Source organism: Nicotiana tabacum, chromosome 17, assembly GCF_000715075.1.
Source record: "Nicotiana tabacum cultivar K326 chromosome 17, ASM71507v2, whole genome shotgun sequence".
In the NCBI taxonomy this organism is placed as follows: Eukaryota; Viridiplantae; Streptophyta; class Magnoliopsida; order Solanales; family Solanaceae; genus Nicotiana; species Nicotiana tabacum.
In genome coordinates this window covers 35,028,624-35,055,646 of record NC_134096.1, presented here as the reverse complement: position 1 = coordinate 35,055,646, position 27,023 = coordinate 35,028,624, and the positions used below count along the sequence as shown (strand labels likewise).

The 27,023-nt window shown below is 35.3% G+C and overlaps 1 pseudogene; it reads right to left on the bottom strand.

The window, feature by feature from the left end:
- Positions 1-1,099: 1,099 nt before the first annotated feature.
- On the bottom strand, positions 1,100-5,806 carry LOC142171390 (uncharacterized; annotated as a pseudogene).
- Positions 5,807-27,023: the final 21,217 nt, after the last annotated feature.

The following is a 27,023-nucleotide window of genomic DNA, read 5'->3' as shown; positions in this document are numbered from 1 at the left end:
ATTTTAATTCATTTTCACCTGAAAACTTTTCGAAATATTTTTACGGACTGCATGCTCAAATCGAGTAATGGTAAATAGTGCTTAGATCACATAATTAATCATTAAATTTAAAAATGACATTTTGGGTCATCACAGAAGAAAAGATACAAACCGAGTTGAAAGGAAGATGATTTATGAAGAAGAAATATGAAATTATCCGTGAAGCTAGAAAGGATAATCTCCTAATATGAGAATGTATCAACAGTATTTGAGTTGCAATGTATTAATGACTTGATCCTCCTTTACAGGAATAATAGCTATCCCTCTTATAGTGGAGGGATCCTTCTTTGGATAAAATAAAAAATACATAGTCGAAAACCCATGATAAATCAGCTTTTCCCTAATTTCCGCCGAGATTCCCTTTCTTAGTGCGGCTGTAACGGCTCTTGTCTCTTGGCTCGATCTTGATCGGACTTGATATCGGTCGGTTTAAAGGCTTAGAGCTCGATGTGGGCTAGAGCTCGATATTAACTCGGGGTCCTGTATTGACTCGGGCTCGATATTGGTTGGCCTCTGGCTCTTAAGCTCGATTCCATCGCTTCTCATCATAGTTCGATTTGGATTCGAGCTCGACAATGACTTCGAGCTCGGTATTTGATCTGTCCCTGAAGCTTGAAGCTCGTTTGTGCCTTCTTCGAATCTCATCTCGATATTATGAAGACTCTCTTCGGTCCATTATGTTCTCATCTCAACCAGTCGTACGAAAGCCGAAATCGTTTTCAACCGTATACAATAATCTATTTTTCTTTGAGAAAAGAAAAAAATAACTCTAACCAGGTCCATTTAATTAAATACAATTTGAAAGGTTTGAGTGGGTTTAAATGAAGGAAGCTAGGCAGAGACATGATCTTTCAGGAGGTAAAATCATAGCGTAATTCAAATGTTAAAGCAGAATCAAGCTAAAGATGCATTTGATAATTGATAGTTCTCAGGTTTTTCCCACAGATATAAACTGACTGCTACAAACATTTCCACTCTAATATTTTTGAGAAAAACACAAAATTTCAAGAGTATGTTATAAGTTTGCTAACATAAGTGTTGATAAAATTTATTCCCATAACCTACTTCCTATATATTTTGATAAATACTTGACTGACAAAAAAAATATAAAAAGAAATAGAAAGAAAGAGTAGACAAAAGAAGAGAATAGGAAATGCAAATCAAAGAACAATAGCAAGACCTTCCTTCTTAGGAGGTACTATTACCGTCTTATTTCCTGGGAAAGCGCTGCGGGAGGTATCCACCAGTGCGTTGAAGCTGTATGGTTCGAGCATCGACAATTCGGACAAGACTTTCCTGTTCAGCTGGACATTCTCCTTCATCAGCCCATGCATGAAGTTTCCATAATTTACCTATAAAAGAAATGACACAAGCAAACAGCATGATTTGCATCAAAAAATCTTTTAACAAATCATATGGGTCGATGTTTTGTCTTTTTGTAGTGAGAGTGAAAGTACCATTTAACAATACAAATATACAACACAAGATTTGAGTTAAATGAAGTAGTGGACTGATGAAAAAGGGAAAAGGGTATTGTTTAGTGGTCAATGAAGTGAGTGGAGAACCATTAAGTCTTATGTTCAAATTTCAACAAAAAAAACCTCTAAGTGAGTTCTTCCCATCTCCCAAGCCTTGGTAAACAGAGTTATGAGATAGCAAATACCCTGTGGACACCACCATTATAAAAATAAAAAACATAAAAAGGCAAAAGGCCAAACCTATGTTAGAACTGCACACAAACAAAAACGAGAAGCTTTCTTCAGTTGAAAAATAGTGTTGACTCGACTTTACAACAGCCATATTTGTCACTTAACTGATGGTCCTTGACCTAAAGAAGGGGGGGGGGGTCATGTAAAGTTGATGCTGATAGACTTTTTTTGGAAGTAGAATATAACAAATGAAGAAAAGAAAATACAATCTTAATGTGTGGCCAAAGAACAATTTACTCCAAATTATAGCAAATCTTTGGACAACAACGTTATTCTACTCTGTAACTTTGAGAACAATTGTGGTTATCTCCATAATGACAACAGGAGAAGCAATCCAATGTGGTTTTTCCAAAAAAACATGAGCACTAGCATATTTCACTAAGAAAATCTTAACTAGCATCAAGTAGCAAATGTCCCTAAATTCACAAGAACAAAAGAGGTAAAGTTGTGCTGCTTTTAACAATCATCACTTTTTAGAAACTTATCATGCTAACTACGGACACTTTGTCTGCGCTTACTGCTCTTCAACTTTCTCTTAAGTCATTTCCTCATTTCAAGGAAACATCCTAATAATATCTTTCCAAATATGAGCTATATTGGATTATTGGTGTTACATAGTTTAGAATTAATTCTCACTAGCTTTCCACCATGCTAAATAATGATACAAGGATATTAATGCTACTGAAGACCTCATGGGACGATGCCTGCCAATATGTGCTCTGAAATAATGATATATGTGAGTCCTTTTGTTAGATTTATCAACTCAATGGTATAGAGCTTAATTTTGTTACGCAACACAGTAGTTATCCTACTCCCAATACCTAAGATATGCAAGGAATAAACCCCTAATCCCGATGGCTATACAATGGCTTTTTATTCCCCAAACGATGCTAGCCAATCTCGTAAGAAAACCCTTTTTATTTGGGGATAAGAATCTTGAAAGAAGACTTGATGAACACTTTCCAGTACTTTAAGGTTGATTGCTACTTTTATATCCTAGATATCTAAGAAGACGAATGCAATATTACTAAGAGACTTTAGACCAATTACTCTCTTAGAAACTTTCAACAAGATAATGGCAAGTGTCAATTGAAAGATTAAAGACATGCATAGGGAGTCTTATGTTGGCTCACAAAATGTATCCATGCAAGCAAGAAAGATCATGGATGTTGCTTTAGTTGCTAATGAATGCTCAGATTCTAGGAGAATATCAAATCAAGAAGAATAATTTGTAAACTAGACCTAGAAAATTAGGCCAATCGCCTTGTTAACTAATCCTTCTTGTTGAATACTATACATAAGATGGGTTTTTAGAAGAGATGAATTAAATAGATAAAAAACTGCAATTTTACAGTCAAGGTTCTCTTCATTATAAAGGGTGTACCAGCTTTCCATCACAAAGGGGACTAAGGTCAGGTAATCTCCTATCACCTTTCTGTTTCTGATTGCGATGGAAGTACCGAGTAGATTATTTAGTAAAAAAGGGCAAAGGATGACTGAAAGGTACCGAGTAGATTGTTGAGTATACATGGACAAAAGATGACTGAAAGGCTTTCAGATAGTAGGAGAGAATGGACAAAGTTAAAGTTTCATATTTCATATGCAGAAGAAACTAGAGTCTTGTGTAAGGAAGAGGAAGAGAAAAAAGAAGCATCTAAGAGTGGTGCTTTTGATCTTTGAGACACGATCTGAGTTGCATATTGTCTTGGAAAAACGTAGCATGTTCCTTTTAATAGATGGAAATCATGTACAGCTCTTACCATCAATTTTTGGATGCAGAGATGAAGCTTACCTACCACTTGGGATGCCATACACTCCAAGTTAAGAGATGCAACAGTGTGCCAGGGTGACATCCATGGAGGGCAAGTGGGCAACTCGCTGTAAGTGATAAGAGTGTTGGATAGAATGGCCATAAACCTAGTGCCTTATATCATGTGCCAGAAAAAGTGAAGTATTCCCTATGTTCCATTTTATATGACACTCTTCTTTTTAGCATGTCCAAAATGAATTACACTTTTCTACATTTGGAAACTCTATAACTTTAAATTTTCTAGTTTACCCTTAATTAATTGCTCTTATAACCACAAAAATGTCATGTCTTTTGGTATGTTTAAGAAGTTTTTCTTTATTTCTTTCTTTCTTAAATCGTGCAGTCAAAAACCGTCACGTAAAATTAAATGGAGGTAGTAATAATTAGATAAATGCAAGTCCCAAGTGGTGGGGGGGGGGGGGAGAACCTATGGAGGATTTGGGATAAGAGAACTTCAAGTTGCACAACAAAAGCTAACTTTATCAAATGGCTTGTGAGATTTAATATTGAACAAGAATCTTCAAATAAGGAAAAGTATGGCATGGAAGGGCACCGGGCGACTGAAATAGTGTCTACCTCTTATGGCGGCACTGTGGATGCATGCATATTACTTAACAACTAATAACAGAATTCCAAAACTTGGTAAGATTGGAAGTTGGGAATGGATGTAAATTAGGACTATTATGACAGGACTCGTAAATCCAAGCTGTTTAGAAAAATTAATTTCCTGCCAAAGAGATGCTACAATTGCAGACTGCAGAAATAACAATGGACGGCTGATTAAGTCCAGAGGATTGGGAAGTCGATAGAGTGGAACTTCTCTTGCATAAACAAGAAGAACAGAATACATCTGAAGCTGATTCTCAATTTGAAAACCAAAGAAAGATGAGAAATTCACCGTGAAATCATGCTACAACATACTGATTGGCACAGAAGAAAGGAAGCTAATAACATACGTCATAGATGTTATGTTACATGTGCAGAAGATCTCTAGAGTTCCCCAATCATTTTTTATACTCTTTAGCAATACTTAGCAGAAATGGTATCTATTTCTCAACCTGTTGGAGTGCACTGGGTGATGTCAAAGACATCAAAGATAGCCTTTCGAACCTCGGATGGATAGACAGTGAGAGGAAAACTGATAAGACTGGATAACTGTACTCCTGTTTCTATGGACAACATGGCTGGAGAGCAACAACTGTCGATAACAACAGTTTGGTATAACCCAGACTCGGTATATTATTTGCATATACCGCACTGGACATTATAGATTCCCCATTTCCTTATGATTAATGAAAATTTACCTTCTTATTAAAAAAACAATACCTAAGAGTCTAAGACCAGTGTTGTCAAAGGCGATAAGCTTTAAAAAAGTGTTTTAAGGTCTATTGGGGCTTTAAGCGCAAAACGCAATTAAGGTGTGGTCTTTAGTAAAAAAAAGCGCAATGAAGAAAAATAAAGATATATATGTAATGCAGGAAAAAAAGTAACAAATTCATTCATAATGTTTCCTTTAACAATCATTATATCTCTTTGCTAATTATACTTTATTGCTTAGTACCGCTCGATAAGACATAGAATGCATGACCTATAAGACGTACGCCTTAGCGCAGCTTAAGCGAGGCGAAGGGCCCTCCTTGAGCTTTATTGAGCTACAGGGCTTACACTCGTTTTAAATGAGCCTTTGACAACACTGCCTAAGACAAACGATAGGGAGTTAAAAAGTCTAAATTACTAATCCGGAACAAAATGACAACAAATATAATTACACAATGAGTCAAGCAAAAAACATAACAGGATCATGAAGCATAAGAATATTAGATTTTTTCTTTTGACAAATGGCATCCGACCTAACTGCGTGCAGCTAGACTATTTTATCAGGTACCTGCTACTCCCATCAGCACAAGGAACGAGTAAAAAATATCGAATAATTTGTTGTTCTCGTTCTTTGGATAATTTATACGAATCTTTGTCACCCATTTCAAGTGCAAATGATTTGGCGCTCCTATTGCTACAAACCAGTAAAAGATATAGATAAGGAAATAGTTAAAAGTAAACAAACAGCATGTTGGCGAGTGTCGGCGTTGATGCGCTGAATCCAAAGGGAACGCATATCCCTCTTCTTGTTTCGACGGTCTCTATAGAAGTACTGAAGTTCTTTCTCCACTCTCTCCCTTGCTATTCTAATACAGTTCTTGGCTCACCCTCTGAAACCTTTTGCTAGCTTCAATACCTCCTTCTTGTTCATCTTTTAACTTCTTGGCAAGACTTGGGTTTGTGTTGAAATGTGCAAAGGTATGCACACAAAATGGTACATACAGCAAAACAAGTGTGTGTAGATTATGCCTGCTATTAAGAATGTATCTGTATATACAAAGGTCCATTTGCTCACGATTTTGGCACTTTGCACCCTCGTGTTTTTTTTTTTTTTTTAATAATAAAAAATCCATCCTTATGATGGAGAGGTTAGGCATGACCTGGCTGTATATATCAAAGTTAACAACAACCCGGAGGAGGACATAAACCTTTGCTTCACTTACACAGCGTAAATTGGTGTACACCAATCTAATCAAATATTGTATACATATGACTATTTGAAGAGTGGAGGACTCCTCCTTACACTTTGATAATTTCATCAGCACAATCAAATCCATAACAAAATCAAATTGTGACATCATTGATTGTGAACTGATTCTTCTTTTGTCTAAATCTGAAGTTCGGCATGTTGTCTTGATCTAACTTCAAGGAAGCTCTAATTTTCATAGGAAGAGAAACAACTTGGTTGAAGATATGAAACGTCTTGGAACTTTCTCCCAACTTGGCCAGATGGTCTGCAATTGCGTTCCCTTCTCTAAAAATATGTACAAAGAGAAAGTTTCCAGTTTCTGTGACCTCTCTAATCTGCTCAATAATCTGAGTGAGTTGCCAAGGTGGTTAACCAAATTCACAATTAGCATGGAATCTGATTCTACTATAACCTTAGAAAAGCCACAATTACAACACAGTTTGACACCATATAACATAGCCTTAGCTTCAGCTAAGTTGTTATTCCCTTGGCCATAGAACTCTGCAAATGCCTTGATCATCTCACCATTATAGTTTCTGATCATTCCTCCACCACCTGTTGTGCCAGGGTTTTCTTTACAACACCCATCCACATTAAATTTTACCCACCCCATCTCAGGTTTCCTCCAGATGACTGCCTGAAATTGTATACAATGCTTCAAATTCTCTATAACCTTACATTTATCAATCCAAAGTTGAGGAAGTTAAAGAGTAGGAAATTGATAATTAATTATCAAAGTCATAAGATTAGAAACTTGTTGAATAATGTGCCATGCTGACATTTTCTTATTCTCAAACATAGCTGCACATCTACTCTTCCAAATATCCCAACAAATGACTGATGGTACACATTGTAATAGAGTTGAATGAACTTCATTATTAGCCTTAGCTATCCACCAATTCATCAAGACGCGTCTAACATGTCCCTGACTGAATTTGACGGCACATACATTGCAAAAATAGTTACACACATGTCTTGCAATCTCGTTGCAGGTAAAAAGATGATTGATGGATTCCTCTTCGTGCTTAGTACAACAACTGCATCTGGAAGTGACCATGTTAACTACATCATCTGTAGGAATTCTAGCCTGCAACAACCTCAACATGAAAAATGAAATCTTGAATGGGATTTGTTTGTGCCAAATCCTGTTGCAAGTAAAGGTGCCACATCCTTTCCTCCTTAGATTTTGCCAAGCAGATTTGCATGTGAATTCCCCAGTTTTTTCCAATAGCCAAATAGGATAGTCTCTCTTATCAACATTAATTTTTATTTTCTGGATTGTATTGACTGTCGATTCAGATACTTTTCCCATCAATTTGTCCCTCATCCAAGCACCTTCATGTATGAATTCCTGCACTTTGGTATTCTTTGATGTCCTTCCTCCTAGAACTATGTTTGCTAAAGCTCCCAGTACTGTCCAATTATCCCACCAGAAAGAAACATCTCCTCGTCCAATCTTACAGAAGATAGACATTTCAGCATTTTTCTTACTATCCATCAATCTTTTTCAAATGTGGGACTAGCCATTTGCCCACTTTTTGGAAACAGGATGAGGCCTTTTGCACTACTTAGCCTCTAAAAATTCTTTTAATAGAGTGTTTTGAGTCCTGAAATTCCACCACAATTTAGTCCAGAATGAATTACAAATATCTTGAAGTGACCTGAACCCAACTTCTCCTTCCTGACCTGGTAGGCACAGATCACCCCATGTTTTCCAACATTTTTCGTATCTGTTGTCATCCTTTCCCCAGAAAAAATTTGCCATAATTTTCTCCATCTGTTTAAGAACTCCCTTGGAAGGTTGAACTACTGATAACAGTTGTAGAGGTAGAGACTGTAGGACTGAGTTTATTAACACCGCTTTGCCACCATATGATAGGTATTTCGTTTGCCAACCTTGAACTTTGTTAACAACTTTAGCCACCATATTATTGTAATACACAACCTTCTTTCTACCGCAATAAACTGGGCAACCAAGATACTGCATGGGGAATGGATAACTCTGGAACTTGGTGATCTTCTTGATATCATCCTGTTTGGAAATAGGATGAGACCTTTTTTTTTAATATTAGCCTTAGGGTACGCGCTTTGCGCGTGTACCTTATATCGATAATATAACACTTTAATAAATTATATAAATATTATTAAATTTTGTATATCTTATGTGCAATTATTCTATCTCATTCGATAGTTTTTAAAATTTGATGTTGAGTTAAAAGGTATAATAATTATGAATATTGGGATAAATTATACCTAATAATAGTATTTAGTAGGATTTGTATTTGTACTTGTATTTGTATATAACTAAAGAATGAAATATGTTTTTTGACAAAAAGTTTTTCTCTATATTTTTCTTTTTTATTGTTACTAAGTTAATTAAATTATATAAAATTAATTAGTTTTAATTTTATGATCAGTTATAAATCTATAATTGAGAATAAACAAATCATAGGACTGCCAACTGATATTATACAAGATATTAATATTGAAACTTATATAATTCAAAAAATGATTTAATGTATAAAATTTAGTTGATTTAAAACTTTTAGTCTCTCAGTATAATTTTTTTTTAAATTACATAATAAATACATTAAGATATGTTTAAGTTATAGTAAAAGTATCAAGCATGTAAGTCTTTTAAATTGATAAATATTTAGCAAGCTTAGCTTGTTAAATAAAACAGATAAATACGATATAAGAGCCAAAAAATTAAAAGTAAAAAATAAGAGAGATATTCAAAACCATATGAGAAAATATTCGTTAAAATATTAGAAGGAGTAATAGATAATACATTAATAATAAGTATTCGATGAAACATACTTTTATTTTTAATACATGCAATATCAGTTTCTATTATTTATTACATACTTAATCCACCGAAAGTCTTTTACATAAAATATTTGATCAACTTATTCTTTGTCATGGATTCAAAGAAGAAATTGCATGTATTAAAAACAAGACCTATAATAAACAAGACTAATGTCAAATTTGATTTGATTCTTTCAATTCTTCATTTACCGTTTGATTCAACACCATAAAGAAAGTATAAGTTATCAGAAGTTTCTATGTTAGGTTTTATATATCACTTAATTACTATGTTTATCTTATAGGTCTATAAGGTAAATCTTTAATTAATATTTGATTTTTAAATATTAGAATTTCTTACCTAGTAGTTCAAATAAGGTAATTATTTAATATGCAAGATTTTTAGTTGATTTTAAAGTCTTAATAAATATTAGAATAATTAAATGACTATTTAACCTGATATGAAATTAAATTTTAAAGGGCAAAAAAGGCGAACGACATTTCGCTAAGGGATTTCGTGCTTTTAATATAATATAGATAATTGGTATAATATACATTTTGTCTTTTTTCTTGTTTTATTTTTTTAATTCAATTTTTAGAACAACTTATATATTATACTTGTTTTCTCTTCTCTTTTTGCTTTCATTTTCTTTTCTTTTTACCTTTTCTATTTTCATTTATTATTATTTCAGATCATGTTTTTATTTTCTGTTTTTTCATATTCTAATTCTGCACACATTTTTGGCTCCTTTATTTTTGTTTTTTTATTTATTTGTAGTTTTTAATATATGAATCATTAGAAAATGACTTTCTCTAGCATATAGTATATCAAAATATATTAGTAGCAGTTGAAGTATATTATTGCAGTATACTATGATACCCACATGGTATATATCATATACGAACAGGATATATGATATCGAGAACTCTATTAGAAAATTAAAAAATGACACATTGATTTTATTTTTTGAAAAATTAAAAAATTACCAAATTTAACTATATTGTTACATTATACAATATAATGTAATAGTATACTGCTCCAATAAATTGTCACGACCCAAAATCCACGGGTGGTCGTGATGACGCCTAATACCGCCGTCTGGCAAGCCAACAGTGATTAGTCAATTTAATTACTCATTCTAGTACTGTCACGACCCAAAATATCACATGTCGTGATGACGCCTATCTCAATACTAGGCAAGCCGACAACCTTAATAAAATACAATATCTTTTAAGTTTGAAAACATTATACTTGAATTCAATAGAAAGCCTCACAATTACAGATACTGTAATGTCCCGTTAATTTTTTTTAATAATTTAAGAATTTAAAGTGCAATAACGGTATTCGGCAATAACTTATTCGAGTATCAAAGGAGACCTATGGGGTGGAACCGCATTATTTTGACATGAAAAGTGTTTCAACGACGTTATTTTTCAAGCATAAGTGGTATCACATTGAGAAAATGAGCTTCAAATTCAGATTTGATTGAAGCATTAGATTCGTATTGAAATTACGGAGCCATAGCAAAAAGAATTGTCGAATTCGGATATCGTATTAGAGAGTTATGTCCATTTTCGAGCGAAGTAGAAATAATTTCCCATCGCCAGCGCCTAGGGTAGCATGGGGCGCTAGCCCTGGCGTTGAGAATTTTGATGTTCTGGAAACTGGGCCACAGGTAGTGCCCCAAGCTACCTGTGGTGCTCAAAACAACATATAATCATTTCGGGGTTTATTTTTTCCCATTTCTCTTGGCCGAACGTTGGGGTTTTCTTCCACTCTCTCAAGACCTCCAACTCCCCCCTCCCCCCCCATATTCAAGGTGAGTAATCCCTACTAATTTGGTGTTTCATTCCATCAATTCTACCCTAAAAGTAACTCAATCCTCCATAAAATACATAGATCTTCAAGAAATTTCTTCAAGAACTCAAATGAGAGTTTTGCAAGATTTCTTCCAAAAGATAATCCTACACCTTTAGACCTACATGTATGGATATATTATAGGAATATGAGTATGAATTAAGTATTGAAACTTATGGTATGGTGATTGGAAGCCATAAGTTCCCAGTTTAAATACATAACCATTGTAGAGATTGAAAGGTGATTATTTGATGGAATTTTGTTGGTTGGGTGTGGATGGATGGTCATGTCTGTGATGTTGGAAGTTATGAATTGTTTAAGAATGATGGTGGGATAAATTATTCATAAATGGTAGTAGTTGGATGATCTAATTCTATGGTTAAGTGGTGTAGAGATTAATGCGTACTAGGTATTTGATAAAATGCTTAAATGACCTAAGTTATGGAATTTGTTACTAATATTGGTCTCATTGGATGTTGTTATTGTATATTGAAGTTACTTAGTGTAGTGGATCGTTGTAGTATCATTGAGGGACGAATTTGAGGTATGTTGTCTAAACTATTCTCTTAGAATTGAATTCCATGATGTTCTCGTAAGTTTCAAGTATGGTTGGCTCAAGTTCCTTATTTTATGTTCCGGGTTGTTCCCAATAAATTTGTTTGTCCCGAATGAGCAAAGTGTCGAGAATTATGTATTCAAAACGTATTATTTCAAGCTTGGACTTATAATTTTTGGATGCTCCAATAAGTTTTATAGTCCATAAATTTTATTAACTCAAATATATCCTAAACCAAAATCAAATCAATACTAATGCTAATAAAAGACATTTAATTCAATTGTACTATGGATGAAAATAGTGTTGGATATCTATTTTTTAGTTTTTCTATGGTTTAGATAAAATATATAACTTATTTTTCGTTTAGTGGTTAGTCATGTAAATAATAGTACTTATTAGTCATGATTTTAAATTATGTTTGTTTTAATTATGGTTTATTAATAATATTTATTTTATGCGATTTTATTATCTTTATTGTTGAATATTTTAGTACAATGTCATTACTCATCTCATATTTATGTTATTTTATTGAAAAACACCTTATATAGTTCTGTCTTACTAGGATTAAAGAAATATTTGAAACACAAATTTTACGTTTTGTGCTATAAAGACTTTATGAAAAAAAACAGAAAAAACTCGAAAACCCAAAAAATTGAGATTAAAAAACTCGACTTTTATTGGTTTAATTTGGTAATTAAAAAATCTGAATCAACCCGACCCATGTACACCCCTAGTTTTTAGCTGTAACATGTAAGAATGCGTTCTTTTAGTTTAGGAAGATAAGCTAGCGCAGTGCAAGTCCTTACATTACATTCTCATTGTCAAAGGTCATTACATTCTCTTTATCAGTATCTTGGTAATAAAGGAATGTTTCCTGTGCTACTTGTGCTTAAAACTTGATTACTTGTGAAAGTGAGTATTCGTAGAGTAATTGTCAATGATTATGGACTCGAACCAGGTGATTCATCCATGAGTCTAGGGGCGGGCATCGATCGGTTCGGTTTGATTTTGTAGAATTTCGGTTCGGATAATTCGATTTTCGGTTTGTGATTTTAATAACCAAAACCGAACCATAATAACTTCCGTTCAGTTTTCGGTTCAAATTCATATAATTCCCTTTATGATAATCCTTGACTGAGCTAAGATAAAACAGAAGCAGAAGCAGTGGCAGTAGCAGCACTATAGGAAAGCATTGAGTGTTCATTTGCTCCAGAACCAACTCCTTATCTCTTAATCTTTCAATAAGAGAATCATTTTGTTTACCCGATAAATTGATAGAGTTAAATTTATACGTAGTTCCAAGGATATGTGGCGCAACTTAATACAAATTGTAAGAATAAAGAGAAATATAAATATGGATTGCAAAGAATGTGAAATAGATAAGGTTGTAAAGAAAGAAAAACAGATGCGTTAATTTGTACGTAGTTCTAAGGGTATGTGATATAACTTGACACGAATTGTAAGAGTAAGTAGAAATATCGAATATTGACTATGAAGAAAAGATACAAACCGAGTTGAAAGGAAGATGATTTATGAAGAAGAAATATGGAATTATCCGTGAAGCTAGAAAGGATAATCTCCTAATATGAGAATGTATCAACAGTATTTGAGTTGCAATGTATTAATGACTTGATCCTCCTTTACAGGAATAATAGCTGTCCCTCTTATTGTGGAGGGATCCTGCTTTGGATACAATAAAAAATATATAGTCGAAAACCCATGATAAATCAGCTTTTCCCTAATTTCCGCCGAGATTCCCTTTCTTAGTGCGGCTGTAACGGCTCTTGTCTCTTGGCTCGATCTTGATCGGACTTGATATCGGTCGGTTTAAAGGCTTAGAGCTCGATGTGGGCTAGAGCTCGATATTAACTCGGGGTCCTGTATTGACTCGGTCTCGGTATTGGTTAGCCTCTTGCTCTTAAGCTCGATTCCATCGCTTCTCATCATAGTTCGATTTGGATTCGAGCTCGACAATGACTTCGAGCTCGGTATTTGATCTGTACCTGAAGCTTGAAGCTCGTTTGTGCCTTCTTCGAATCTCATCTCGATATTATGAAGACTCTCTTCGGTCCATTATGTTCTCATCTCAACCAGTCGTACGAAAGCCGAAATCGTTTTCAACCGTATACAATAATCTATTTTTCTTTGAGAAAAGAGAAAAATAACTCTAACCAGGTCCATTTAATTAAATACAATTTAAAAGGTTTGAGTGGGTTTAAATGAAGGAAGCTGGGCAGAGGCATGATCTTTCAGGAGGTAAAATCAGAGTGTAATTCAAATGTTAAAGCAGAATCAAGCTAAAGATGCATTTGATAATTAATAGTTCTCAGGTTTTTCCCACAGATATAAACTGACTGCTACAAACATTTCCACTCTAATTTTTTTGAGAAAAACACAAAATTTCAAGAGTATGTTATAAGTTTGCTAACATAAGTGTTGATAAAATTTATTCCCATAACCTACTTCCTACATATTTTGATAAATACTTGACTGACAAAAAAAATATAAAAAGAAATAGAAAGAAAGAGTAGACAAAAGAAGAGAATAGGAAATGCAAATCAAAGAACAATAGCAAGACCTTCCTTCTTAGGAGGTACTATTGCCGTCTTATTTCCTGGGAAAGCGCTGCGGGAGATATCCACCAGTGCGTTGAAGCTGTATGGTTCGAGCATCGACAATTCGGACAAGACTTTCCTGTTCAGCTGGACATTCTCCTTCATCAGCTCATGCATGAAGTTTCCATAATTTACCTATAAAAGAAATGACACAAGCAAACAGCATGATTTGCATCAAAAAATCTTTTAACAAATCATATGGGTCGATGGTTTGTCTTTTTGTAGTGAGAGTGAAAGTACCATTTAACAATACAAATATACAACACAAGATTTGAGTTAAATGAAGTAGTGGACTGATGAAAAAGGGAAAAGGGTATCGTTTAGTGGTCAATGAAGTGAGTGAAGAACCATTAGGTCTTATGTTCAAATTCCAACAAAAAAAACCTCTAAGTGAGTTCTTCCCATCTCCCAAGCCTTGGTAAACATAGTTATGAGATATCAAATACCCTGTGGACACCACCATTATAAAAATAAAAAACATAAAAAGGCAAAAGGCCAAACCTATGTTAGAACTGCACACAAACAAAAACGAGAAGCTTTCTTCAGTTGAAAAATAGTGTTGACTCGACTTTACAACAGCCATATTTGTCACTTAACTGATGGTCCTTGACCTAAAGAAGGGGGGGGGGTCATGTAAAGTTGATGCTGATAGACTTTTTTTGGAAGTAGAATATAACAAATGAAGAAAAGAAAATACAATCTTAATGTGTGGCCAAAGAACAATTTACTCCAAATTATAGCAAATCTTTGGACAACAACGTTATTCTACTCTGTAACTTTGAGAACAATTGTGGTTATCTCCATAATGACAACAGGAGAAGCAATGCAATGTGGTTTTTCCAAAAAAACATGAGCACTAGCATATTTCACTAAGAAAATCTTAACTAGCATCAAGTAGCAAATGTCCCTAAATTCACAAGAACAAAAGAGGTAAAGTTGTGCTGCTTTTAACAATCATCACTTTTTAGAAACTTATCATGCTAACTACGGACACTTTGTCTGCGCTTACTGCTCTTCAACTTTCTCTTAAGTCATTTCCTCATTTCAAGGAAACATCCTAATAATATCTTTCCAAATATGAGCTATATTGGATTATTGGTGTTACATAGTTTAGAATTAATTCTCACTAGCTTTCCACCATGCTAAATAATGATACAAGGATATTAATGCTACTGAAGACCTCATGGGACGATGCCTGCCAATATGTGCTCTGAAATAATGATATATGTGAGTCCTTTTGTTAGATTTATAAACTCAATGGTATAGAGCTTAATTTTGTTACGCAACACAGTAGTTATCCTACTCCCAATACCTAAGATATGCAAGGAATAAACCCCTAATCCCGATGGCTATACAATGGCTTTTTATTCCCCAAACGATGCTAGCCAATCTCGTAAGAAAACCCTTTTTATTTGGGGATAAGAATCTTGAAAGAAGACTTGATGAACACTTTCCAGTACTTTAAGGTTGATTGCTACTTTTATATCCTAGATATCTAAGAAGACGAATGCAATATTACTAAGAGACTTTAGACCAATTACTCTCTTAGAAACTTTCAACAAGATAATGGCAAGTGTCAATTGAAAGATTAAAGACATGCATAGGGAGTCTTATGTTGGCTCACAAAATGTATCCATGCAAGCAAGAAAGATCATGGATGTTGTTTTAGTTGCTAATGAATGCTCAGATTCTAGGAGAATATCAAATCAAGAAGAATAATTTGTAAACTAGACCTAGAAAATTAGGCCAATCGCCTTGTTAACTAATCCTTCTTGTTGAATACTATACATAAGATGGGTTTTTAGAAGAGATGAATTAAATAGATAAAAAACTGCAATTTTACAGTCAAGGTTCTCTTCATTATAAAGGGTGTACCAGCTTTCCATCACAAAGGGGACTAAGGTCAGGTAATCTCCTATCACCTTTCTGTTTCAGATTGCGATGGAAGTACCGAGTAGATTATTTAGTAAAAAAGGGCAAAGGATGACTGAAAGGTACCGAGTAGATTGTTGAGTATACATGGACAAAAGATGACTGAAAGGCTTTCAGATAGTAGGAGAGAATGGACAAAGTTAAAGTTTCATATTTCATATGCAGAAGAAACTAGAGTCTTGTGTAAGGAAGAGGAAGAGAAAAAAGAAGCATCTAAGAGTGGTGCTTTTGATCTTTGAGACACGATCTGAGTTGCATATTGTCTTGGAAAAACGTAGCATGTTCCTTTTAATAGATGGAAATCATGTACAGCTCTTACCATCAATTTTTGGATGCAGAGCTGAAGCTTACCTACCACTTGGGATGCTCCTTAGTATACCAAAATTAAAATGAAAAGAAACTAAACAAGCCTATCAGCTATGAGTTACAAGGTTCCTATCTCGAAGTCTTCTGAAACTTGATCTTGAGTCTTGGCTGGTTTTTTATGCAGACTTTGATCTGAACCTTGACTTGCTAGTTGCACATGCTAGTCCATTCTTATACGGCTTTTTCTAATCAAAACGGAAAATGCAATGCTCGTGACTTCAGTCATGTCTTGAGCAGTCCACATCCTTTCATCTGCTTCTTACATTTTGGATTCACTTCTTTTTTTTCTTTTCTTTTTTCTAGATTGAGACTTCTTCTTTTGGTCATCTCGAACCATGTGCCTCGAGGTAAAACCTGCCCAGACACCAAAACAAACAAACAAACGAAATTTTTCTGTCCCAGTTTGCACTAGAAAAATTTTGTGAGTTATTGTAACAAAATTTTAAACTACTTCTTTATTGAAAGCAATAAAAGGTCGGGAATGGTATACCCCGAAAAGATCATAATGATTTTTTTTTGTTTTTTGTTCTTTGTTTTTATTTTTTTTGGATGGTGTTCCTTTATAAACAAAAAGATATCTCAACTAAGGATTGGTCTACCTTATGTTGGGAAAGAGACTAGGGAGTGGGGACCCTATGTCTAAAATAAAATCAATTAGGAAGTGGAGACTCTATGTTGGAAAAGAAGACTAGGAAATGGAGACCCTATGTCTAAAATAAAAATCAACTAGGGAGTGGGGACCCTATGTTGGAAAAGGAGACTAGGGAGTGGAGACCCTATATCTAAAACTAAAAATCAACTAGGGAGTGGAGACCCTATGTTGGAAAAGGAGACTAGGGAGTAGAGACCCTATATCTAAAAATAAAAATCAACTAGGGAGTGGAGACCCTATGTTGGAAAAGGAGATTAGGGGGTGGAGACCCAATATCTAAAATAAAATCAACTAGGGAGTGGAGACCCTATGTTGGAAAACAAGACTATGGAATTGTGTACCCTATACTAAAACGAACCAAGAAGGATTTTGTTTTTTTCGATTTGAGAAAAATCATTTTCATTTTTTTTTTTGAGAAATTCATTCTTTTAAACAAAATTGTCCCAGCACTTATTTTCTGAGGGTGTGAACAAATGACCCTTTTTTCTTTTTTTGTTTTTTTTTAAATCCAGACTTTTTTAAATAAAATTATCCTAGGAAAAAACTCATCAGACTTTTTAAAAATAAATTATCCTAGAAAAATTCATTAGACTAAGACGTTTATCCTAGGAGAAAGATTAATTAGACTAGGTTTTTTTTTTATTTCTTAGGAGAAAGATTCATCATACTAAGATTTCTGTCCTAGGATAAAGTTCATCAAACTAGGTTTTTTTATCTTAGGAGAAAATTAAAAAGGCTAAGACTTTGATCCTATGAGAAAGTTCATCAGACTATGTCTTTTTTATTTTTATCTTAGGAGAAAGATTCATTAGACTAAGATTTATTTTCCTAGGAGAAAATTCATCAGACTAGATTTTTTTTATCTTAGGAGAAAGATTCATCAGACTAAGATTTCTATCCTAGGAGAAAATTCATCAGACTAGGTTTTCTTATCTTAGGAGAAATATTCATCAGACTAAGACGTTTATCATCCTAGGACAAAATTCATTAGACTAGTTTTTTTTATATTAGGAGAAAGATTCATCTGACTAAGATTTTTATCCTAGGAGAAAATTCATTTGACTAGGTTTTCTTATCTTAGGAGAAAGATTCATCAGACTAAGATTTATTATCCTAGGAGAGAGATTCATCAGACTAGGTTTCTTATCGTAGGAGAAAAATTCATCAGACTAAGATGTTTTAGGAGAAAGTTCATCAGACTAGAATTTTTTATCTTAGGAGAAAGATTAATCAAACAAAGATTTCTATCCTAAGATAAAATTCATCAGACTAGGTTTTCTTATCTTAGGAGAAAATTCATGAGACTAAGACTTCGATCCTAGGAGAAAGTTCATCAGACTAGGTCTTTTTGATTTTTATCTTAGGAGAAAGATTCATCAGACTAAGATTTATTATCCTAGGTGAAAATTCATCAGACTGGTTTTTTTTTTTTATCTTTGGAGAAAGATTTATCAGACTAAGATTTCCATCCTAGGAGAAAATTCATCAGACTAGATTTTCTTATCTTAGGAGAAAGAATCATCAGACTAAGATATCTATCCTAGGAAAAAATTCATTAGACTAGGTTTTCTTGTCTTAGGAGAAAATTAATCAGACTAAGACCTTGATCCTAGGAGAAAGTTCATCAGACTAGGTTTTTCTATCTTAGAAGAAAGATTCATCAAACTAAGATTTCTATCATAGGAGAAAATTCATTAGACTAGGTTTTCTTATCTTAGGAGAAAGATTCTTCAGACTAAGATTTCTATCCTAGGAGAAAATTCATGTCACGACCCAAAATCTAACCATGGTCGTAATAGCACCTATCGTGTTACAAGGCAAGCCTATTTCCCAAAATATTACTACTAAATCGATTATAAGAATTTAATAAAACATTTGTTTATTTTTTTTCATAAACTAAATCAACTCTAAATATAATTATAGAAAATACGGAAACGAGCCCCAAACATCGGGGTGTCACTAAGTCATGAGTGTCTAAATCTATGAACTAAGAAATAAAACTGTCTAACTGTCAATGTAGTCCAAAAGAAGAAATGATAAAAGGAGTAACAAGGTCCTGCGGACGCTAGCAGCTACCTTGCAGTCTCCAACAATAGCCGGCATGAACTCAACGATCGCCACACTCTAACTCACCTGGATCTGCACATAAAGTGTAGGGTGTAGCATGAGTACAACCGACTCAGTAGTAACAGAAATAACTAAGGAACTGAGCAATAGTGACGAGCTAAGTAAAATAGTCCAATTATTTATTTTCACAATTTAAAAATAAACAGAAATAAATAGGTAAATTCCGTAACTCTGTAAATTCCACAAAGAAGTTTAACAGATAAATGCAGCAACAACATAAATAAATACAACCTCACAGCAGTGTCACTCGCACTCAGCACTTAATACTCAAAACACTCAACACTCTCCGCTCACTGGGGGTGTGTACAGACTCCGGAGGGGCTCCCAAAGCCCAAGCGCTAAGCACGGACAACTCACTGCTATCATATCAATACCTGGATCCGCACAGTCAACTCACGTGCTACGCAGACAACTCACGCGCTATGGTATCAATACCTGGACCCACACGGTCAACTTACATGCTACGCAGACAACTCACGTGCTATGGTATTAATATCCTCACAACTAGGCCCTCGGCCTCACTCAATCATGTACCTCACTAGCCTTGGCATCACCAACAAATAAGGAACACAACCCATATCAAGTATCACCGCATATTAACAATTAATAGAGACTGAGGTAAACATGTACAATAATTTCTATGACTGAGTATAAATAATGTGAGCATAAATAAAGCCTAAGTATGATCTCTAACATGAAGGCAAACAAGTTCAACAACAAATAAATACATAACCACAGATAATAGCCATTAGGCCTCAATGCCTCACGGGACGGACCAAGTCTTAATCCCTCGCTGTGCACACCCACACGCTCATCACCTAGCGTGGGTATCACTTCCAAGCAATCACGTAATGTCAAATCTCCGGGTTTATACCCTCAAAGCCAGAGTTAAAATTGTTACTTACCTCAACAAGATGAACCCAACGTCGAGCAAGCTAATCAATACTCAGGAAATTTCCACTCCGTGCGTATCCACCTCTGAATGCCCTCTTGTCTCCTCAATTCAATGCCAACGATCCAAAACTGAAATTCACCCCTTAATGATAATACAATGATCTACTATACTAAGCAACTTCAATCTACAATATCAACATCCATTGGGACCAATATTAGTAACAAATCCCATAGGTTCATTGTATTCATAAATTTCATCGCCAAGATTACCATTCACCTTCTCTCTTATTTTCTCAAAAGTACTATTCATACCATGAACTTGTCACGACCCCAAATTCCCTCCGTAGGATGTCGTGATGGCACCTAGTCTCTAAGACTAGGTAAGCCTATCAATGCGGAATAATAATAAATATTTGAAATAAATAAACTACAATTCAAACAATTTCAACTCCCAAAACCCGGTAGAAATAAGTCACAAGCTTCTAAGAATTTATTCTTAATGTCTCTATATGTCAAGGTCTAGATAAAATATAAGGAAGCAACATAAAATGATAGAAGGGGACTCCGGAGTCTGCGGACGCTGGCAGATATACCTCGAAGTCTCCGTGCGTAGGTAACTCAATGACGTCTAGGCTGGTAAAATGTACCTGGATCTGCACAAAAAGATATGCAGAAGCGTAGTATGAGTACACCACAGCGGTACCCAGTAAGTGCCAAGCCTAACCTCGGTAGAGTAGTGACGAGGTTAGGTGAGGCCCTACTGGAATATAATAATGGCATGGTAAAGTGTTTATCAATGTAGTAAAATAAAATGACATTAAAAATGAATCAAATAGTATGTCACATTTAATGACACCAAATAATTGCAAATAATATCTCGTGGAAATCAAAACAGAATTTCCTTCAACTTTATGAAAATCACAATAATAATCAAAGGCAACTACGGCCATAAATCAATATCAACAAGGGCACTCCCGAGGTACCGCCTCGTAGTCCCAAATCATAAAGAAATTCACAATATCTCATTTTCTTATATCACCGTGGGAGCCTTCACAATTTATTTAAAGAAAACATTTTCCCGAAATAGCATCCCGCGTTTTAGCCACCCTTATCACACCGCATGACTTCTAGTAATTCCCCTACTAGCCACGCGTATCAATCCACCCTTATCTCACCGCATGCGTTTCAACACCCAGACCTTATACCACCGCATGCGTATCAATATCACAATATATCACAATTTGCACCTCAAGTGCTCAAATAATTTAACTTGCTAAAATAATTCAACAATAATATTTTTCCACAATAAAGAGCTCACGGCTCATGCCAAAATAAATCATCAATAATAGTTTTCCACAATAAAGAGCTCACGGCTCATGCCAAAATAAATCATCAATAATAGTTTTCCACAATAAAGAGCTCACAGCTCATGTCAAAACAATTCATCAATAATATTCTTTCACAATAAAGAGCTCACGGCTCCCTCACAACGAGTATAAAAATATTCAGGAGTAAATAATTTAGGAAAATAATATTTCAAAATCTTTACTACGTTGCTTCAATATCAAGTTTAAAAATGTCAAATACTTCATATTAATAATATTTAATTTAAAGAAAATCAACCTTCAAATAATGCACAAGAAACCAAGTTTCAACTAAACAGGTAAAACAATTAGTAAGAAAAGATCAAACAAATTTGAAGTATATATCTCACATCAATGATGAAGAATATAACAAGATAAAATAATTTAATAAATGCGCAACAGTGATCTACATAATTTAAAAATATATTTTTTCGCAATTTAGTCCGTGTACACACTCGTCACCTCGTGCACACGACTTTCAACACATTTCAATAATCACATCAATACCAATTCTAGGGGAAATTTCCCCCACACAAGGTTAGACAAGTCACTTACCTCGACTTGCTCCAATTTAATCAAGTATTATGCTTTTTCCTCGATTTTCTGACTCCGATCGACTCGTATCTAGTCATAATTAATTTGATACAGTCAACAAAAATTATAGTAATCACTTTCATAAGAAAATATTACATTTTCATTAAAATCCGAAATTAGCTCAAAATTTGCCCGTGGGGCCCACATCTCGGAATCCGGCGAAACTTATAAAATCCGACAACTCATTCAATTACGAGTCCACCCATACCAATTTTACCAAAATCCGATAACAACTCGACCTCCAAATCTTAAATTTTCGTTTTTGGAAGATTTTGCAAAAATCTTGATTTTTCTTCCATAAATTCACGGATTCATGATGTAAATGAGTATGGAATCATGAAATATAATCAATATAGGATAAGGAACACTTACCCCAATGTTTTCCCGTGAAAATCGCCCAAAAATCGCCCAAAAACCGTGGTCCAAAAATCCAAAACGAAATGAATGAAATGAGCAGTTTTGGTCCTTAAGTTTCTGCCAATCCGTCACTAAAAGTCTACCAGAAACAGCTCTACGTGTCTTACTTCAATTGATCATAACTTTATGTACAAATGTCCAAATGATAAATGGTTTAACTTTCTGGAAACTAGAATCCACCGACTACAACTTTCGTGTTTTGCAATTTTCTGATTCCTTATGCATTGCGAGATATAAGCTTCCAAACTTGGCTCCACGCACGGAATTTCTGCAACAGAAATTTCTGCTGCAAACAGAAATTTCCAGCACTTTGTCCGAAATCCATTCCGTTTACCTTCCGAAATCCACCCGAGACCCTCGGGACCTTAACCAATTATTCCAACATGTCCCAAAATACCATACGAACTTAGTCGAGGCTTCAAACTACATCAAACAACATCAAAACGACGAATCACACCTCAAATCAAAAAATCAATGAACTTTGAACTTTCAAATTCTATATCTTGTGTCGAAACACATCAAATCAATTCGGAATGACTTCAAATTTTGCACACAAGTCATAAATAACATAACTGAGCTATGAAAATTTTCAGAATCAGATTTCGACCCCGATATCAAAAAGTCAACCCCTCGGTCAAATACCCAAAAATTCAACTTTCGGCATTTCAAGCCTAATTCTACTACGGACTTCCAAATAAAATTCCGATCACGCTCCTAAGTCCAAAATAACCATACGGAGCTGTTGGAATCATCAAAATTCAATTCCGGGGTCGTTTACACATAATTTGACATACGGTCACTATTTGAACTTAAACTTTTAATTTTTCATCAAAATTCCATATCTCTGGATAGGGACCTTGGAATTTGATTCCGGGCATACACCTAAGTCCCAAATCACGATACAGACCTACCAAAATTGTCAAAACACTGATCCAAGTCTGTTTGCTCAAAATGTTCACCAAAGTCAACTCAGTTGAGTTTTAAAGCTCTAATTCACATTTTAATTCATTTTTCACCTTAAATTTTCCGAAAAAGTTTTACGGACTGTACACTCAAGTCGAGTAATAGTAAATAGTGTTTAGATCACATAATTAATTATTAAATTTAAAGATGACATTTTGGGTCATCACAGAACTAGAGTTTTATAATCCAATATTTCAACCATTAAAACTTGTAACAAATGCTTCAAATACTTCTAACTACTCATAATAAACGAGTTTGAAGCATTGGCATTACCTCTAGTAGATCAATCTTGAAAAATCACAACTTTGGTGATTTTTGAGTTCATGAGGATTTGATGATGAAATCTTGTATTTGGATGTAAAAATGATGTTAGAACTCATGTATATTGAGTGATAATCAACCCAAAACATCATTAACAACATACCTTGGTTGATTGGACTTGACTTGAGCTCAAAATCGCCCCTTCACTTCAAGAACCCTAACCCCAAAATACACAAAATACCCTCTTTACCCGACCTTGTATTTATAGGCCCAGATTTATGGGTTTCGGATGCGGCCCTGGATGCTTCACATCCCCACTTCACTCCTCTTTGAAGGTTGGATGCGGACCTGGACGCTATGGCAGCACTTCACTGCCAGTCTCTCTTTCGGACGCGGCCTCGGATGCTTTGCATCCGCAGGCTCCTCCGCCAGCCTTTGGTAATTTGGTCATAACTTCTTGTAGGAATGTCCAAATGTCAAACGGTTTGAAGAGTTAGAAACTATACTCAAATAACTTTAATTTGATAAGGCATACACCACATAACTCCGTATCATGAAATTCTCAACTTGACTTGCACTGAGGGCTCTCCCTAGACCCCACATCACTTATAATATGACTCATACACTTATTATCATATCTAATTGATATCCATTCCATTAATAGACCTCGTCTTCACACAAAATAATATAATTAGTGCACATCGACTTTCTTAATAGCTCTTAAGTACTTCAAAATTTTCCGGGGTGTTACAATTCATCAGACTAGATTTCTTATCTTAGGAGAATGATTCATCAGACTAAGATTTCTATCCTAGGAGAAAATTCAATAGATTAGGTTTTCTTATCTTAGGAGAAAATTCATCAGACTAGGAGAAAGTTCATCAGACTAGGTCTTTTTTTCTTTGTTAATTTAGGAGAAAGATTTATCAGACTAAGATTTCTATCCTAGGAGAAAGTGTCACGACCCAAATTAACCTTATGTAAGGTGTCGTGATGGCACCTAGTCTTTACGACTAGGTAAGCCTAATATTACAAAATATGTAAAGAAAACACAATATTTTAAATATAAACAACATATTGTGAATAACCAAAAGTAGTACCACTCGGCATATACAAAATAATTTCCCAAGACCCAGAATATCACTAAGTCACAAGCTGCTATAATCTATGTAGATCTATACAAAAGTCTTAAGATAATAAGGAAAATCTCTAAGCGAGGGAATAGAAGGGGACTCCGAAGATCTGCGGACGCAAGCAGAAGTACCTTGAAGTCTCCTAGAATCAGCAACACGCACTAACCCTGAGACTGATAGCTCGCACCTGGATCTGCATACGAAAACACGTGCAGGAAAGGGCATAAGTACACCACAATGGTACCTAGTAAGTACCAAGCCTACCTCGGTCGAGTAGTGACGAGGTCAGGTCAAGGCCCTACTGTAGAAAATATAATAACTTAAACAGTAAAAGATATAAGTAAAGTTTACGGTAAGACAGTAAAAGAAATTATCGAAAATTTAACAGTTAAGGGAGCCCTCGGCTTAGAACAAGGTAAAACACAATGTAGAATCTCCTGGGATACCGTCCCGTAGTTCCGAATGAATATGCAGTACTGGGGGTCTCTCAGAATACGTCCGTAGTCCCAAAGTAAATATGCAGTGCTGGGGGATCTCTCGGAATACGTACGTAGTTCCAAAATAAATATGCGAGACAGGGGGATCTCCCGGAAAACGTCCTTAGTCGCAATTTAAATATGCAAGACAGGGGGATCTCCCAAAATACGTCTATAGTCCCAATTTAAATATGCAACACAAGATGAAATGATAGGTATAGCATCGAGTTATATAGTTTACACTAAACACAGGTAAGGAAAATAGGGACTTAACTAAGCATAACGCACAGAATGTCAAATAAGCAGTTAAAACACGTAAGCATGCTTCTCTAATCTAAGCTAAACAATTAAATGTATCAGTGCAATTTAATAATGGAAAACAGTTTATGATTTAGAAAGGAAAAATGGGATTTTTGCAATAATAGCCCGTGTACGTAGTCGTCACTTCACGTACACGGCGCCCACACATCAATTAATATCAACATCTTAAGGGGAAAGTCCCCAACACAAGGTTAGGCAAGCCACTTACCTCGAATCGCTCAAATCAACTCGATATCACGTTCTTGCCATGAGTATCCGACTTCAAATGGCCTGAATCTATTCAAATTAATTGCATAATGTAAATATCACTACAAGTAACAAATTTAACTAATTAATTCGAAGCTAAAGCGTGAAATTAGGAAAATCGCCCAAAAGGTCTCCCCTGGACCACGTCTCGGAATCGGGTAAAAATTACAAATTATGAACACTCGTTCACTCACGAGTTCACTTGAGCAAAAATTATCTAAATCTGACGTCAAATTCCATTCAAATCTCAAATTTTCAATTGGGGAACCTTTCCACCATTTCAAAACTTCTACCTCAAATTCCTTAATTAGACGAGGAAAATAACAATAGATTAATGTAATATACACGAATTAGAGTTAAGAATTGTTACCCACTGATTTCCTCTTCAAAACCATTGCAAAATTGCCTTCTCCCGAGCTAAAATTCGAATTGGTAAAAAATGAGGAATGAAACCCTCGAATCTGCCTCTTCAACCCAGTGATTTCCGCACTTGCGGACCTAGGACCCCACCTGCGGACAAACCTATTGCAGGTGCGAAGTCCACTTACTTGGGCTGGGTCCGCACCTGCGACCCCTAGGCCGCATCTACGGACAACTAGCCGCACCTGCGAGCCCAGCTTGATAAACCCATTTATGCATCTGCGAGTTTCCCATGCGCACCTGCGAGCTCGCAGGTGCGGTCAAACTTGCGCACCTGCGCTCCATCACCAGCCCCACCAGTTCTGCATCGGCGGACTCCCTCCACACCAGCGGCTCTCGCACCTGCGGCCTCCCTTCCGCAGGTGCGAAACACCAGAACCAACAAAGGCACCAGATTTTCCCAAGTCCAATTTCATTCCGTTAAGCATCTGAAATACACCCGAGGCCCCCGGGACCTCCACCAAACCTACCAACCAATCCTATAATACCATACGAACTTAGTCGAGCCTTCAAACTACATCGAACAACACCAAAATCATGAATTAAGCACGGATTCAATCCTAAGAATTTAGAATTTTCCAAATTCTACAAACGATGTCGAACCATAACAAATGTAGTCCGAATGACCTCAAATTTTACGCACAGATCAAAAATGACACTACGACCCTACATCCACTTTCGGAATTCCATTCCGAGCTCAATATCAAAATTTCACTATCGGTCGAAATCGCCGAAAAACTAACTTTCGCCAATTTAAGCCTAAATCTACTACAGACCTCCAAAACACATTCCGGACGCGCTCCTAAGCTCAAGATCACTCAACGGAGATAACAGAGTCGACAAAATTCCATTTTGGATCCGTCTTCATACAGTTCCGACTATGCTCCAATTTTTAAGGT